Raw genomic sequence first — 17,272 nt, forward strand, 5'->3', positions numbered from 1 at the left:
ATGCATAGGACACACGTAGCAGAGGATGGTTTTGATCCATCGACCTCTGGGTTATGGGCCCAGCACGCTTCCGCTGCGCCACTCTGCTGACGGCCGCTCTGCGCGTGGCGCACAACGGCTCTTTTTATTTCCTACATAAGTGATGAAAGAGTTGAAAGTTTCAACGACAAACGCAGACGTCACTTTGAGCGCTTGGTGTTGTAGCACAAATCATCACATGCTGCTCTACACTGGATTATAAAAGCCGACACATTTTCCAAACATTTTAATGCTGGAGTCACAATGTAGTATTAATAACAGTGCGATACTCGAGGAGCGTAGTGGGATCGCGGTGGCTCATCAGACCGCCCCGGAATTAGGGGCCAGCGTCAGGATGGCCGAGCGGTCTAAGGCGCTGCGTTCAGGTCGCAGTCTCCCCTGGAGGCGTGGGTTCGAATCCCACTCCTGACAAAAAGCTTGCTCAGTGCCGTCTCCAGTCGGGTGCAAATGGGTGAAGCAGCCTGCCGCGGGGAACGTGCGCCGATAGGCGTAGGTGTATCCCCTGCCTCTTCCGATTTAGCTCGTGCTCCATAGGATGGAAGCGGATGCTCTGGCTTTTTCACTCGAATATAACCTGATCACAACAGAAGGCCGTGCAGCCCAGTGCTGGTTTAAGAATGCCTCGTGTCTTCAGGCCCCTATTCCTTCAGGTTACCCCTTTGGAATAGTCGTCCGAAAAAGACGGGAAAGGAAAAGCATGTAAGCTCCCACACACTGCGTTAGCATTAGCGGTTGGAATCTGATGGGAGAAAAGCAACCTGGCTCGCCGTCAAGCAATCCATCCCTGGTCTCCCACGTGACAGGCGGGGATACGCACCACTATACTAACGAGGAGCGCTTGCTTGGCGCTTGAAGACACTTCCTCTTGCGGCTACTACTGTTTCCGGTTTCGTCTTTTCTTTTCATTCCTCCCAGAGGAGCGCATGAAAACGTTTCCATCTCCGCCATCCTCACCCCTCCAATGCTATGGTCCCTGCTCCTCCTGGTGCACTGCAAACACTCATTCAGCCGGTTCTTTCAGTTTGAATAATTAGGTCTTCAAAGGCTGGAAGTAGGGCGCAAGACATGCCAATGCCAAAAGCGTGGCTGTGTGCTTCCAGCTGTGAAATGTCACTGGTGGATGTTAAAGACATTACTTCCAAGGCAGCAGGTCCAAGCGATTTAGCGTTTGTACAAGAAGCAGGAAGAGAGAAACGGCACTCCGCCTTTTTCTGGGCAGGCCGAAGCGACAGGAGAAGGGCGCCGTAGTCGGCAGGATTCGAGCCGACGCGGGGAGTCCCCAATGGCTTTCTAGCCCTTCGCCTTAACCGCTCGGCCACGACTACAGGGAGCGCCGCCGCCGCCGGCTTGCGATCATTTAACACGGAGGGCGAGGCGGCGGCGGTAACCTTTTTCAATGTCGCTCTCCGTTTCCCCCCCAAAAAAGCCAAATGACATGCTAGCACTCGGACACCCTTCAGAAGACTGAAGGGTGGCTTAAAGCTGGAAGGATTAGGTCTCCTCCTTCCGACGCGACAATCGAACTTCCTTAGGCAGAGAGAAAGCAACATCGAGGAGCGTCAACAAGACTTTAGAAGCTGCGACACACGCCACTTTCAGTCGCAGACACAGCAGTTTTAAAGGCAGGAATCGCCTTTGCGAACGCCATGAGAAACAGAACGCAAGCTGTCCTGTCCTGCGGTTTAACAAACAGCCACGGCTTTCATGCGACTGGACATTTCTTTTCTGGAGCGAATTCACTTTCAACTTCAAGAAATTCACACAACTTGCGAAATACGAAATACAAATCGGGCTCATCGCTGCACAAGAAATACCGCCGGCTGGCAAGAAAATGACAACGGTGTTTTTCCTTAACGAAAAACTTCCCATGGAGAAAAACAACGGCTGTGCGTCTCTGTCGGCTTGATTCAGTTTAATGCAAGTATTCATTCTCCTCCTGGAAAATACAGCTTGCGAAAGATGAAATACAATTCTTGGCTTTTCTGGGTGAGTGCAGAAGAAATCCTGCCGGCTGGCAGAAGAATTCCAGCCTTTTTTACTCTTTAACCACAAACTTGCGAATGATACAAAGCAAGCGGGGTGCGTTTCTGTGCAGCTGTTAACTGAACAGCTGCTGCTTCAAGCCCACCCAGGGCTCATTCCGATTTCAACATCATGCCCCCTGAAGGTAGACTGGATTTCTTTGCGAAGCATTCACCTTTTGGACGTTTCAGGAAAGGTGCGTGTCGATGCCAGACTTGAAAAGCTTTCCATACAAAGAAACAACATAGTGCTTTTGATTGATGGGAAACGGCAAGAGCGGTTTGAGCAGCTCCGGCCTCTCAACCGCTTTACAATGTGATCGGCACCTCGGTAGCCAGTTTAGAAGGCTGAAAAGGATGCTGGAAGCACAGCGACGTTCTAAAACCAGCGCTTGAAAAGCATCTGCATACATAAAATGTCCATTTCCCCAAAGCTGAATCTGCAGCTTCAGAAGATTGTCAGCTATACGTTTTCGTTCTTTGTTTCCTTTTTTACATGACAAGCTTTCGAGAAATGAACTGTCTATTGTGATGAAGGCTGCATTAGAAATTGTGCATCTAGCTTAGTTCAATGAAATCGGGAGGTGCGCCTGTCTCAAGCGGATGGCTCTTTGCAGGCACACTACGGAAACCTGCGGGCGCAAGTTGGGAGAAGTGACTCTTGCAGAGTGTTGAGCTTTGAGAAGAGGGCTCCGCTCAGGAAGATATTTCCACATGTTGAAGAGTCGCTTTTCGCCCTTTCTTTCCCACATTTTTCCAGTGCGGTTATTGATCGCGTTCAAAATGTTTTCCCAACGTACGTGTTACCTGCAAAATCACAGTGAAACTGTTATGGCGAAAAGATTCCTAATAGTTATTGTATTAGAATAGCTCTCCAATTTCTTAGCCTTCGTACACGCAATGTTTAAGGAAACGCTAGAGTAAATGAAACTGTAAATAGACAGGAGCTCTTCTTAGTTTTCATACAAGTTATGATGGCTGCAGCTCCTATCTGCGTCCGGGTGACCGGAGCCAAGGGATTATCTGCGGAACCTTTGATTTATCTCTCGGGCAAGGAGCTAGATACGCCCTTTTCATCTCAGTTTGATCACACCTGTGCATTAAAACGCAGTGCTCGGTACCATCGAGGTGTAAGAGGTTCAAGGATGAGCGGGAAACTTTGTTAATAAGGAGACGGGCACCGCCCAACGTGGGGCTCGAACCCATGACCCTGAGATTAAGAGTCTCATGCTCTACCGACTGAGCTAGCCGGGCGCCGGTGGCGCAGGTGGTTAACTTGTCCCTGTTGACGGCAATTTGACAAGGTATACTTCCTGGCTTTTCATCATGTGCTGACCGGATTCGAGAGTAGCACACCCTGTTCTTTGTTGATTACTGTACCTCCAGCAGCGCAAATGTCAGTAATCATTGAAATGTATGACCTACAATCTCCTCAGCATTGTGGACTTCTCAGTGATCATCCTTCTACGTTCTGCTGTAGTTTTCATGCAAGTGAAAACCGTGCTCCAAATAACAGCGGCACAGTTGTATCCTGCGGTAAGCATTCTTCTAATTCCATCGTTTTGCTCCAGGTAAAAGGTAGCGCATCATAGTGTTGATATTCCAAGGTTTCAGAGTCCGTATTGGATGGCTTGGATGCAGACATCGCTCAGAGCTCCCAGTATGATTTTCCCGAGTTCAGTTTTGCAGTGTTTTAGTGCTTTACTACTTCCAGTGGGCCTTTGAATGCTCTGCTAAGTAGAGACGTGACATAATTACTAATGCGACCGAGTGTGCTGGCTGTTCCTGGTTCGTAATGATTAACGCGAGAAATCAATATAAACATAACTGCTTCGATTTCGAGGTTCAGTTGAAGCATTCGAAGAAACTATCAAAGACCTCAGAACAACCGAAGACACATTTGGTCATCTCCGTATTGGTGAAGATTAAAGAGTCCCGCAAGTGTCAAGCTTGCACAAACACACACGAGAGAGAAACTCAGGACAGAACTTAAAGAAAGGGAGATGCAGACTATTTGAAGGCACTTTGCTAACCCAATGGCATGATTATGAATCATGCATAGGACACACGTAGCAGAGGATGGTTTTGATCCATCGACCTCTGGGTTATGGGCCCAGCACGCTTCCGCTGCGCCACTCTGCTGACGGCCGCTCTGCGCGTGGCGCACAACGGCTCTTTTTATTTCCTACATAAGTGATGAAAGAGTTGAAAGTTTCAACGACAAACGCAGACGTCACTTTGAGCGCTTGGTGTTGTAGCACAAATCATCACATGCTGCTCTACACTGGATTATAAAAGCCGACACATTTTCCAAACATTTTAATGCTGGAGTCACAATGTAGTATTAATAACAGTGCGATACTCGAGGAGCGTAGTGGGATCGCGGTGGCTCATCAGACCGCCCCGGAATTAGGGGCCAGCGTCAGGATGGCCGAGCGGTCTAAGGCGCTGCGTTCAGGTCGCAGTCTCCCCTGGAGGCGTGGGTTCGAATCCCACTCCTGACAAAAAGCTTGCTCAGTGCCGTCTCCAGTCGGGTGCAAATGGGTGAAGCAGCCTGCCGCGGGGAACGTGCGCCGATAGGCGTAGGTGTATCCCCTGCCTCTTCCGATTTAGCTCGTGCTCCATAGGATGGAAGCGGATGCTCTGGCTTTTTCACTCGAATATAACCTGATCACAACAGAAGGCCGTGCAGCCCAGTGCTGGTTTAAGAATGCCTCGTGTCTTCAGGCCCCTATTCCTTCAGGTTACCCCTTTGGAATAGTCGTCCGAAAAAGACGGGAAAGGAAAAGCATGTAAGCTCCCACACACTGCGTTAGCATTAGCGGTTGGAATCTGATGGGAGAAAAGCAACCTGGCTCGCCGTCAAGCAATCCATCCCTGGTCTCCCACGTGACAGGCGGGGATACGCACCACTATACTAACGAGGAGCGCTTGCTTGGCGCTTGAAGACACTTCCTCTTGCGGCTACTACTGTTTCCGGTTTCGTCTTTTCTTTTCATTCCTCCCAGAGGAGCGCATGAAAACGTTTCCATCTCCGCCATCCTCACCCCTCCAATGCTATGGTCCCTGCTCCTCCTGGTGCACTGCAAACACTCATTCAGCCGGTTCTTTCAGTTTGAATAATTAGGTCTTCAAAGGCTGGAAGTAGGGCGCAAGACATGCCAATGCCAAAAGCGTGGCTGTGTGCTTCCAGCTGTGAAATGTCACTGGTGGATGTTAAAGACATTACTTCCAAGGCAGCAGGTCCAAGCGATTTAGCGTTTGTACAAGAAGCAGGAAGAGAGAAACGGCACTCCGCCTTTTTCTGGGCAGGCCGAAGCGACAGGAGAAGGGCGCCGTAGTCGGCAGGATTCGAGCCGACGCGGGGAGTCCCCAATGGCTTTCTAGCCCTTCGCCTTAACCGCTCGGCCACGACTACAGGGAGCGCCGCCGCCGCCGGCTTGCGATCATTTAACACGGAGGGCGAGGCGGCGGCGGTAACCTTTTTCAATGTCGCTCTCCGTTTCCCCCCCAAAAAAGCCAAATGACATGCTAGCACTCGGACACCCTTCAGAAGACTGAAGGGTGGCTTAAAGCTGGAAGGATTAGGTCTCCTCCTTCCGACGCGACAATCGAACTTCCTTAGGCAGAGAGAAAGCAACATCGAGGAGCGTCAACAAGACTTTAGAAGCTGCGACACACGCCACTTTCAGTCGCAGACACAGCAGTTTTAAAGGCAGGAATCGCCTTTGCGAACGCCATGAGAAACAGAACGCAAGCTGTCCTGTCCTGCGGTTTAACAAACAGCCACGGCTTTCATGCGACTGGACATTTCTTTTCTGGAGCGAATTCACTTTCAACTTCAAGAAATTCACACAACTTGCGAAATACGAAATACAAATCGGGCTCATCGCTGCACAAGAAATACCGCCGGCTGGCAAGAAAATGACAACGGTGTTTTTCCTTAACGAAAAACTTCCCATGGAGAAAAACAACGGCTGTGCGTCTCTGTCGGCTTGATTCAGTTTAATGCAAGTATTCATTCTCCTCCTGGAAAATACAGCTTGCGAAAGATGAAATACAATTCTTGGCTTTTCTGGGTGAGTGCAGAAGAAATCCTGCCGGCTGGCAGAAGAATTCCAGCCTTTTTTACTCTTTAACCACAAACTTGCGAATGATACAAAGCAAGCGGGGTGCGTTTCTGTGCAGCTGTTAACTGAACAGCTGCTGCTTCAAGCCCACCCAGGGCTCATTCCGATTTCAACATCATGCCCCCTGAAGGTAGACTGGATTTCTTTGCGAAGCATTCACCCTTTGGACGTTTCAGGAAAGGTGCGTGTCGATGCCAGACTTGAAAAGCTTTCCATACAAAGAAACAACATAGTGCTTTTGATTGATGGGAAACGGCAAGAGCGGTTTGAGCAGCTCCGGCCTCTCAACCGCTTTACAAAGTGATCGCCACCTCGGTAGCCAGTTTAGAAGGCTGAAAAGGATGCTGGAAGCACAGCGACGTTCTAAAACCAGCGCTTGAAAAGCATCTGCATACATAAAATGTCCATTTCCCCAAAGCTGAATCTGCAGCTTCAGAAGATTGTCAGCTATACGTTTTCGTTCTTTGTTTCCTTTTTTTACATGACAAGCTTTCGAGAAATGAACTGTCTATTGTGATGAAGGCTGCATTAGAAATTGTGCATCTAGCTTAGTTCAATGAAATCGGGAGGTGCGCCTGTCTCAAGCGGATGGCTCTTTGCAGGCACACTACGGAAACCTGCGGGCGCAAGTTGGGAGAAGTGACTCTTGCAGAGTGTTGAGCTTCGAGAAGAGGGCTCCGCTCAGGAAGATATTTCCACATGTTGAAGAGTCGCTTTTCGCCCTTTCTTTCCCACATTTTTCCAGTGCGGTTATTGATCGCGTTCAAAATGTTTTCCCAACGTACGTGTTACCTGCAAAATCACAGTGAAACTGTTATGGCGAAAAGATTCCTAATAGTTATTGTATTAGAATAGCTCTCCAATTTCTTAGCCTTCGTACACGCAATGTTTAAGGAAACGCTAGAGTAAATGAAACTGTAAATAGACAGGAGCTCTTCTTAGTTTTCATACAAGTTATGATGGCTGCAGCTCCTATCTGCGTCCGGGTGACCGGAGCCAAGGGATTATCTGCGGAACCTTTGATTTATCTCTCGGGCAAGGAGCTAGATACGCCCTTTTCATCTCAGTTTGATCACACCTGTGCATTAAAACGCAGTGCTCGGTACCATCGAGGTGTAAGAGGTTCAAGGATGAGCGGGAAACTTTGTTAATAAGGAGACGGGCACCGCCCAACGTGGGGCTCGAACCCACGACCCTGAGATTAAGAGTCTCATGCTCTACCGACTGAGCTAGCCGGGCGCCGGTGGCGCAGGTGGTTAACTTGTCCCTGTTGACGGCAATTTGACAAGGTATACTTCCTGGCTTTTCATCATGTGCTGACCGGATTCGAGAGTAGCACACCCTGTTCTTTGTTGATTACTGTACCTCCAGCAGCGCAAATGTCAGTAATCATTGAAATGTACGACCTACAATCTCCTCAGCATTGTGGACTTCTCAGTGATCATCCTTCAACGTTCTGCTGTAGTTTTCATGCAAGTGAAAACCGTGCTCCAAATAACAGCGGCACAGTTGTATCCTGCGGTAAGCATTCTTCTAATTCCATCGTTTTGCTCCAGGTAAAAGGTAGCGCATCATAGTGTTGATATTCCAAGGTTTCAGAGTCCGTATTGGATGGCTTGGATGCAGACATCGCTCAGAGCTCCCAGTATGATTTTCCCGAGTTCAGTTTTGCAGTGTTTTAGTGCTTTACTACTTCCAGTGGGCCTTTGAATGCTCTGCTAAGTAGAGACGTGACATAATTACTAATGCGACCGAGTGTGCTGGCTGTTCCTGGTTCGTAATGATTAACGCGAGAAATCAATATAAACATAACTGCTTCGATTTCGAGGTTCAGTTGAAGCATTCGAAGAAACTATCAAAGACCTCAGAACAACCGAAGACACATTTGGTCATCTCCGTATTGGTGAAGATTAAAGAGTCCCGCAAGTGTCAAGCTTGCACAAACACACACGAGAGAGAAACTCAGGACAGAACTTAAAGAAAGGGAGATGCAGACTATTTGAAGGCACTTTGCTAACCCAATGGCATGATTATGAATCATGCATAGGACACACGTAGCAGAGGATGGTTTCGATCCATCGACCTCTGGGTTATGGGCCCAGCACGCTTCCGCTGCGCCACTCTGCTGACGGCCGCTCTGCGCGTGGCGCACAACTGCTCTTTTTATTTCCTACATAAGTGATGAAAGAGTTGAAAGTTTCAACGACAAACGCAGACGTCACTTTGAGCGCTTGGTGTTGTAGCACAAATCATCACATGCTGCTCTACACTGGATTATAAAAGCCGACACATTTTCCAAACATTTTAATGCTGGAGTCACAATGTAGTATTAATAACAGTGCGATACTCGAGGAGCGTAGTGGGATCGCGGTGGCTCATCAGACCGCCCCGGGATTAGGGGCCAGCGTCAGGATGGCCGAGCGGTCTAAGGCGCTGCGTTCAGGTTGCAGTCTCCCCTGGAGGCGTGGGTTCGAATCCCACTCCTGACAAAAAGCTTGCTCAGTGCCGTCTCCAGTCGGGTGCAAATGGGTGAAGCAGCCTGACGCAGGGAACGTGCGCCGATAGGCGTAGGTGTATCCCCTGCCTCTTCCGATTTAGCTCGTGCTCCATAGGATGGAAGCGGATGCTCTGGCTTTTTCACTCGAATATAACCTGATCACAACAGAAGGCCGTGCAGCCCAGTGCTGGTTTAAGAATGCCTCGTGTCTTCAGGCCCCTATTCCTTCAGGTTACCCCTTTGGAATAGTCGTCCGAAAAAGACGGGAAAGGAAAAGCATGTAAGCTCCCACACACTGCGTTAGCATTAGCGGTTGGAATCTGATGGGAGAAAAGCAACCTGGCTCGCCGTCAAGCAATCCATCCCTGGTCTCCCACGTGACAGGCGGGGATACGCACCACTATACTAACGAGGAGCGCTTGCTTGGCGCTTGAAGACACTTCCTCTTGCGGCTACTACTGTTTCCGGTTTCGTCTTTTCTTTTCATTCCTCCCAGAGGAGCGCATGAAAACGTTTCCATCTCCGCCATCCTCACCCCTCCAATGCTATGGTCCCTGCTCCTCCTGGTGCACTGCAAACACTCATTCAGCCGGTTCTTTCAGTTTGAATAATTAGGTCTTCAAAGGCTGGAAGTAGGGCGCAAGACATGCCAATGCCAAAAGCGTGGCTGTGTGCTTCCAGCTGTGAAATGTCACTGGTGGATGTTAAAGACATTACTTCCAAGGCAGCAGGTCCAAGCGATTTAGCGTTTGTACAAGAAGCAGGAAGAGAGAAACGGCACTCCGCCTTTTTCTGGGCAGGCCGAAGCGACAGGAGAAGGGCGCCGTAGTCGGCAGGATTCGAGCCGACGCGGGGAGTCCCCAATGGCTTTCTAGCCCTTCGCCTTAACCGCTCGGCCACGACTACAGGGAGCGCCGCCGCCGCCGGCTTGCGATCATTAAACACGGAGGGCGAGGCGGCGGCGGTAACCTTTTTCAATGTCGCTCTCCGTTTCCCCCCCAAAAAAGCCAAATGACATGCTAGCACTCGGACACCCTTCAGAAGACTGAAGGGTGGCTTAAAGCTGGAAGGATTAGGTCTCCTCCTTCCGACGCGACAATCGAACTTCCTTAGGCAGAGAGAAAGCAACATCGAGGAGCGTCAACAAGACTTTAGAAGCTGCGACACACGCCACTTTCAGTCGCAGACACAGCAGTTTTAAAGGCAGGAATCGCCTTTGCGAACGCCATGAGAAACAGAACGCAAGCTGTCCTGTCCTGCGGTTTAACAAACAGCCACGGCTTTCATGCGACTGGACATTTCTTTTCTGGAGCGAATTCACTTTCAACTTCAAGAAATTCACACAACTTGCGAAATACGAAATACAAATCGGGCTCATCGCTGCACAAGAAATACCGCCGGCTGGCAAGAAAATGACAACGGTGTTTTTCCTTAACGAAAAACTTCCCATGGAGAAAAACAACGGCTGTGCGTCTCTGTCGGCTTGATTCAGTTTAATGCAAGTATTCATTCTCCTCCTGGAAAATACAGCTTGCGAAAGATGAAATACAATTCTTGGCTTTTCTGGGTGAGTGCAGAAGAAATCCTGCCGGCTGGCAGAAGAATTCCAGCCTTTTTTACTCTTTAACCACAAACTTGCGAATGATACAAAGCAAGCGGGGTGCGTTTCTGTGCAGCTGTTAACTGAACAGCTGCTGCTTCAAGCCCACCCAGGGCTCATTCCGATTTCAACATCATGCCCCCTGAAGGTAGACTGGATTTCTTTGCGAAGCATTCACCCTTTGGACGTTTCAGGAAAGGTGCGTGTCGATGCCAGACTTGAAAAGCTTTCCATACAAAGAAACAACATAGTGCTTTTGATTGATGGGAAACGGCAAGAGCGGTTTGAGCAGCTCCGGCCTCTCAACCGCTTTACAAAGTGATCGCCACCTCGGTAGCCAGTTTAGAAGGCTGAAAAGGATGCTGGAAGCACAGCGACGTTCTAAAACCAGCGCTTGAAAAGCATCTGCATACATAAAATGTCCATTTCCCCAAAGCTGAATCTGCAGCTTCAGAAGATTGTCAGCTATACGTTTTCGTTCTTTGTTTCCTTTTTTACATGACAAGCTTTCGAGAAATGAACTGTCTATTGTGATGAAGGCTGCATTAGAAATTGTGCATCTAGCTTAGTTCAATGAAATCGGGAGGTGCGCCTGTCTCAAGCGGATGGCTCTTTGCAGGCACACTACGGAAACCTGCGGGCGCAAGTTGGGAGAAGTGACTCTTGCAGAGTGTTGAGCTTTGAGAAGAGGGCTCCGCTCAGGAAGATATTTCCACATGTTGAAGAGTCGCTTTTCGCCCTTTCTTTCCCACATTTTTCCAGTGCGGTTATTGATCGCGTTCAAAATGTTTTCCCAACGTACGTGTTACCTGCAAAATCACAGTGAAACTGTTATGGCGAAAAGATTCCTAATAGTTATTGTATTAGAATAGCTCTCCAATTTCTTAGCCTTCGTACACGCAATGTTTAAGGAAACGCTAGAGTAAATGAAACTGTAAATAGACAGGAGCTCTTCTTAGTTTTCATACAAGTTATGATGGCTGCAGCTCCTATCTGCGTCCGGGTGACCGGAGCCAAGGGATTATCTGCGGAACCTTTGATTTATCTCTCGGGCAAGGAGCTAGATACGCCCTTTTCATCTCAGTTTGATCACACCTGTGCATTAAAACGCAGTGCTCGGTACCATCGAGGTGTAAGAGGTTCAAGGATGAGCGGGAAACTTTGTTAATAAGGAGACGGGCACCGCCCAACGTGGGGCTCGAACCCATGACCCTGAGATTAAGAGTCTCATGCTCTACCGACTGAGCTAGCCGGGCGCCGGTGGCGCAGGTGGTTAACTTGTCCCTGTTGACGGCAATTTGACAAGGTATACTTCCTGGCTTTTCATCATGTGCTGACCGGATTCGAGAGTAGCACACCCTGTTCTTTGTTGATTACTGTACCTCCAGCAGCGCAAATGTCAGTAATCATTGAAATGTATGACCTACAATCTCCTCAGCATTGTGGACTTCTCAGTGATCATCCTTCTACGTTCTGCTGTAGTTTTCATGCAAGTGAAAACCGTGCTCCAAATAACAGCGGCACAGTTGTATCCTGCGGTAAGCATTCTTCTAATTCCATCGTTTTGCTCCAGGTAAAAGGTAGCGCATCATAGTGTTGATATTCCAAGGTTTCAGAGTCCGTATTGGATGGCTTGGATGCAGACATCGCTCAGAGCTCCCAGTATGATTTTCCCGAGTTCAGTTTTGCAGTGTTTTAGTGCTTTACTACTTCCAGTGGGCCTTTGAATGCTCTGCTAAGTAGAGACGTGACATAATTACTAATGCGACCGAGTGTGCTGGCTGTTCCTGGTTCGTAATGATTAACGCGAGAAATCAATATAAACATAACTGCTTCGATTTCGAGGTTCAGTTGAAGCATTCGAAGAAACTATCAAAGACCTCAGAACAACCGAAGACACATTTGGTCATCTCCGTATTGGTGAAGATTAAAGAGTCCCGCAAGTGTCAAGCTTGCACAAACACACACGAGAGAGAAACTCAGGACAGAACTTAAAGAAAGGGAGATGCAGACTATTTGAAGGCACTTTGCTAACCCAATGGCATGATTATGAATCATGCATAGGACACACGTAGCAGAGGATGGTTTTGATCCATCGACCTCTGGGTTATGGGCCCAGCACGCTTCCGCTGCGCCACTCTGCTGACGGCCGCTCTGCGCGTGGCGCACAACGGCTCTTTTTATTTCCTACATAAGTGATGAAAGAGTTGAAAGTTTCAACGACAAACGCAGACGTCACTTTGAGCGCTTGGTGTTGTAGCACAAATCATCACATGCTGCTCTACACTGGATTATAAAAGCCGACACATTTTCCAAACATTTTAATGCTGGAGTCACAATGTAGTATTAATAACAGTGCGATACTCGAGGAGCGTAGTGGGATCGCGGTGGCTCATCAGACCGCCCCGGAATTAGGGGCCAGCGTCAGGATGGCCGAGCGGTCTAAGGCGCTGCGTTCAGGTCGCAGTCTCCCCTGGAGGCGTGGGTTCGAATCCCACTCCTGACAAAAAGCTTGCTCAGTGCCGTCTCCAGTCGGGTGCAAATGGGTGAAGCAGCCTGCCGCGGGGAACGTGCGCCGATAGGCGTAGGTGTATCCCCTGCCTCTTCCGATTTAGCTCGTGCTCCATAGGATGGAAGCGGATGCTCTGGCTTTTTCACTCGAATATAACCTGATCACAACAGAAGGCCGTGCAGCCCAGTGCTGGTTTAAGAATGCCTCGTGTCTTCAGGCCCCTATTCCTTCAGGTTACCCCTTTGGAATAGTCGTCCGAAAAAGACGGGAAAGGAAAAGCATGTAAGCTCCCACACACTGCGTTAGCATTAGCGGTTGGAATCTGATGGGAGAAAAGCAACCTGGCTCGCCGTCAAGCAATCCATCCCTGGTCTCCCACGTGACAGGCGGGGATACGCACCACTATACTAACGAGGAGCGCTTGCTTGGCGCTTGAAGACACTTCCTCTTGCGGCTACTACTGTTTCCGGTTTCGTCTTTTCTTTTCATTCCTCCCAGAGGAGCGCATGAAAACGTTTCCATCTCCGCCATCCTCACCCCTCCAATGCTATGGTCCCTGCTCCTCCTGGTGCACTGCAAACACTCATTCAGCCGGTTCTTTCAGTTTGAATAATTAGGTCTTCAAAGGCTGGAAGTAGGGCGCAAGACATGCCAATGCCAAAAGCGTGGCTGTGTGCTTCCAGCTGTGAAATGTCACTGGTGGATGTTAAAGACATTACTTCCAAGGCAGCAGGTCCAAGCGATTTAGCGTTTGTACAAGAAGCAGGAAGAGAGAAACGGCACTCCGCCTTTTTCTGGGCAGGCCGAAGCGACAGGAGAAGGGCGCCGTAGTCGGCAGGATTCGAGCCGACGCGGGGAGTCCCCAATGGCTTTCTAGCCCTTCGCCTTAACCGCTCGGCCACGACTACAGGGAGCGCCGCCGCCGCCGGCTTGCGATCATTTAACACGGAGGGCGAGGCGGCGGCGGTAACCTTTTTCAATGTCGCTCTCCGTTTCCCCCCCAAAAAAGCCAAATGACATGCTAGCACTCGGACACCCTTCAGAAGACTGAAGGGTGGCTTAAAGCTGGAAGGATTAGGTCTCCTCCTTCCGACGCGACAATCGAACTTCCTTAGGCAGAGAGAAAGCAACATCGAGGAGCGTCAACAAGACTTTAGAAGCTGCGACACACGCCACTTTCAGTCGCAGACACAGCAGTTTTAAAGGCAGGAATCGCCTTTGCGAACGCCATGAGAAACAGAACGCAAGCTGTCCTGTCCTGCGGTTTAACAAACAGCCACGGCTTTCATGCGACTGGACATTTCTTTTCTGGAGCGAATTCACTTTCAACTTCAAGAAATTCACACAACTTGCGAAATACGAAATACAAATCGGGCTCATCGCTGCACAAGAAATACCGCCGGCTGGCAAGAAAATGACAACGGTGTTTTTCCTTAACGAAAAACTTCCCATGGAGAAAAACAACGGCTGTGCGTCTCTGTCGGCTTGATTCAGTTTAATGCAAGTATTCATTCTCCTCCTGGAAAATACAGCTTGCGAAAGATGAAATACAATTCTTGGCTTTTCTGGGTGAGTGCAGAAGAAATCCTGCCGGCTGGCAGAAGAATTCCAGCCTTTTTTACTCTTTAACCACAAACTTGCGAATGATACAAAGCAAGCGGGGTGCGTTTCTGTGCAGCTGTTAACTGAACAGCTGCTGCTTCAAGCCCACCCAGGGCTCATTCCGATTTCAACATCATGCCCCCTGAAGGTAGACTGGATTTCTTTGCGAAGCATTCACCTTTTGGACGTTTCAGGAAAGGTGCGTGTCGATGCCAGACTTGAAAAGCTTTCCATACAAAGAAACAACATAGTGCTTTTGATTGATGGGAAACGGCAAGAGCGGTTTGAGCAGCTCCGGCCTCTCAACCGCTTTACAATGTGATCGGCACCTCGGTAGCCAGTTTAGAAGGCTGAAAAGGATGCTGGAAGCACAGCGACGTTCTAAAACCAGCGCTTGAAAAGCATCTGCATACATAAAATGTCCATTTCCCCAAAGCTGAATCTGCAGCTTCAGAAGATTGTCAGCTATACGTTTTCGTTCTTTGTTTCCTTTTTTACATGACAAGCTTTCGAGAAATGAACTGTCTATTGTGATGAAGGCTGCATTAGAAATTGTGCATCTAGCTTAGTTCAATGAAATCGGGAGGTGCGCCTGTCTCAAGCGGATGGCTCTTTGCAGGCACACTACGGAAACCTGCGGGCGCAAGTTGGGAGAAGTGACTCTTGCAGAGTGTTGAGCTTTGAGAAGAGGGCTCCGCTCAGGAAGATATTTCCACATGTTGAAGAGTCGCTTTTCGCCCTTTCTTTCCCACATTTTTCCAGTGCGGTTATTGATCGCGTTCAAAATGTTTTCCCAACGTACGTGTTACCTGCAAAATCACAGTGAAACTGTTATGGCGAAAAGATTCCTAATAGTTATTGTATTAGAATAGCTCTCCAATTTCTTAGCCTTCGTACACGCAATGTTTAAGGAAACGCTAGAGTAAATGAAACTGTAAATAGACAGGAGCTCTTCTTAGTTTTCATACAAGTTATGATGGCTGCAGCTCCTATCTGCGTCCGGGTGACCGGAGCCAAGGGATTATCTGCGGAACCTTTGATTTATCTCTCGGGCAAGGAGCTAGATACGCCCTTTTCATCTCAGTTTGATCACACCTGTGCATTAAAACGCAGTGCTCGGTACCATCGAGGTGTAAGAGGTTCAAGGATGAGCGGGAAACTTTGTTAATAAGGAGACGGGCACCGCCCAACGTGGGGCTCGAACCCATGACCCTGAGATTAAGAGTCTCATGCTCTACCGACTGAGCTAGCCGGGCGCCGGTGGCGCAGGTGGTTAACTTGTCCCTGTTGACGGCAATTTGACAAGGTATACTTCCTGGCTTTTCATCATGTGCTGACCGGATTCGAGAGTAGCACACCCTGTTCTTTGTTGATTACTGTACCTCCAGCAGCGCAAATGTCAGTAATCATTGAAATGTATGACCTACAATCTCCTCAGCATTGTGGACTTCTCAGTGATCATCCTTCTACGTTCTGCTGTAGTTTTCATGCAAGTGAAAACCGTGCTCCAAATAACAGCGGCACAGTTGTATCCTGCGGTAAGCATTCTTCTAATTCCATCGTTTTGCTCCAGGTAAAAGGTAGCGCATCATAGTGTTGATATTCCAAGGTTTCAGAGTCCGTATTGGATGGCTTGGATGCAGACATCGCTCAGAGCTCCCAGTATGATTTTCCCGAGTTCAGTTTTGCAGTGTTTTAGTGCTTTACTACTTCCAGTGGGCCTTTGAATGCTCTGCTAAGTAGAGACGTGACATAATTACTAATGCGACCGAGTGTGCTGGCTGTTCCTGGTTCGTAATGATTAACGCGAGAAATCAATATAAACATAACTGCTTCGATTTCGAGGTTCAGTTGAAGCATTCGAAGAAACTATCAAAGACCTCAGAACAACCGAAGACACATTTGGTCATCTCCGTATTGGTGAAGATTAAAGAGTCCCGCAAGTGTCAAGCTTGCACAAACACACACGAGAGAGAAACTCAGGACAGAACTTAAAGAAAGGGAGATGCAGACTATTTGAAGGCACTTTGCTAACCCAATGGCATGATTATGAATCATGCATAGGACACACGTAGCAGAGGATGGTTTTGATCCATCGACCTCTGGGTTATGGGCCCAGCACGCTTCCGCTGCGCCACTCTGCTGACGGCCGCTCTGCGCGTGGCGCACAACGGCTCTTTTTATTTCCTACATAAGTGATGAAAGAGTTGAAAGTTTCAACGACAAACGCAGACGTCACTTTGAGCGCTTGGTGTTGTAGCACAAATCATCACATGCTGCTCTACACTGGATTATAAAAGCCGACACATTTTCCAAACATTTTAATGCTGGAGTCACAATGTAGTATTAATAACAGTGCGATACTCGAGGAGCGTAGTGGGATCGCGGTGGCTCATCAGACCGCCCCGGAATTAGGGGCCAGCGTCAGGATGGCCGAGCGGTCTAAGGCGCTGCGTTCAGGTCGCAGTCTCCCCTGGAGGCGTGGGTTCGAATCCCACTCCTGACAAAAAGCTTGCTCAGTGCCGTCTCCAGTCGGGTGCAAATGGGTGAAGCAGCCTGCCGCGGGGAACGTGCGCCGATAGGCGTAGGTGTATCCCCTGCCTCTTCCGATTTAGCTCGTGCTCCATAGGATGGAAGCGGATGCTCTGGCTTTTTCACTCGAATATAACCTGATCACAACAGAAGGCCGTGCAGCCCAGTGCTGGTTTAAGAATGCCTCGTGTCTTCAGGCCCCTATTCCTTCAGGTTACCCCTTTGGAATAGTCGTCCGAAAAAGACGGGAAAGGAAAAGCATGTAAGCTCCCACACACTGCGTTAGCATTAGCGGTTGGAATCTGATGGGAGAAAAGCAACCTGGCTCGCCGTCAAGCA

The 17,272-nt window shown here is 48.9% G+C and overlaps 4 non-coding genes across 4 annotated transcripts; all 4 read left to right on the forward strand.

Moving 5' to 3' along the window:
- Nucleotides 1-367: 367 nt before the first annotated feature.
- On the forward strand, nt 368-450 carry trnal-cag (transfer RNA leucine (anticodon CAG)). Its single transcript has one exon. It is a non-coding gene; the product is annotated as a tRNA-Leu (tRNA).
- Nucleotides 451-4,481: 4,031 nt separating this feature from the next.
- Nucleotides 4,482-4,564, forward strand: trnal-cag (transfer RNA leucine (anticodon CAG)). The gene has a single exon. It is a non-coding gene; the product is annotated as a tRNA-Leu (tRNA).
- Nucleotides 4,565-12,710: 8,146 nt separating this feature from the next.
- On the forward strand, nt 12,711-12,793 carry trnal-cag (transfer RNA leucine (anticodon CAG)). Its single transcript has one exon. It is a non-coding gene; the product is annotated as a tRNA-Leu (tRNA).
- Nucleotides 12,794-16,824: 4,031 nt separating this feature from the next.
- trnal-cag (transfer RNA leucine (anticodon CAG)) lies at nt 16,825-16,907 on the forward strand. The gene has a single exon. It is a non-coding gene; the product is annotated as a tRNA-Leu (tRNA).
- The last annotated feature ends 365 nt before the right edge of the window (nt 16,908-17,272 follow it).

The sequence above is a fragment of the Lepisosteus oculatus genome, unplaced genomic scaffold (genome assembly GCF_040954835.1).
Source record: "Lepisosteus oculatus isolate fLepOcu1 unplaced genomic scaffold, fLepOcu1.hap2 HAP2_SCAFFOLD_39, whole genome shotgun sequence".
In the NCBI taxonomy this organism is placed as follows: domain Eukaryota; kingdom Metazoa; phylum Chordata; class Actinopteri; order Semionotiformes; family Lepisosteidae; genus Lepisosteus; species Lepisosteus oculatus.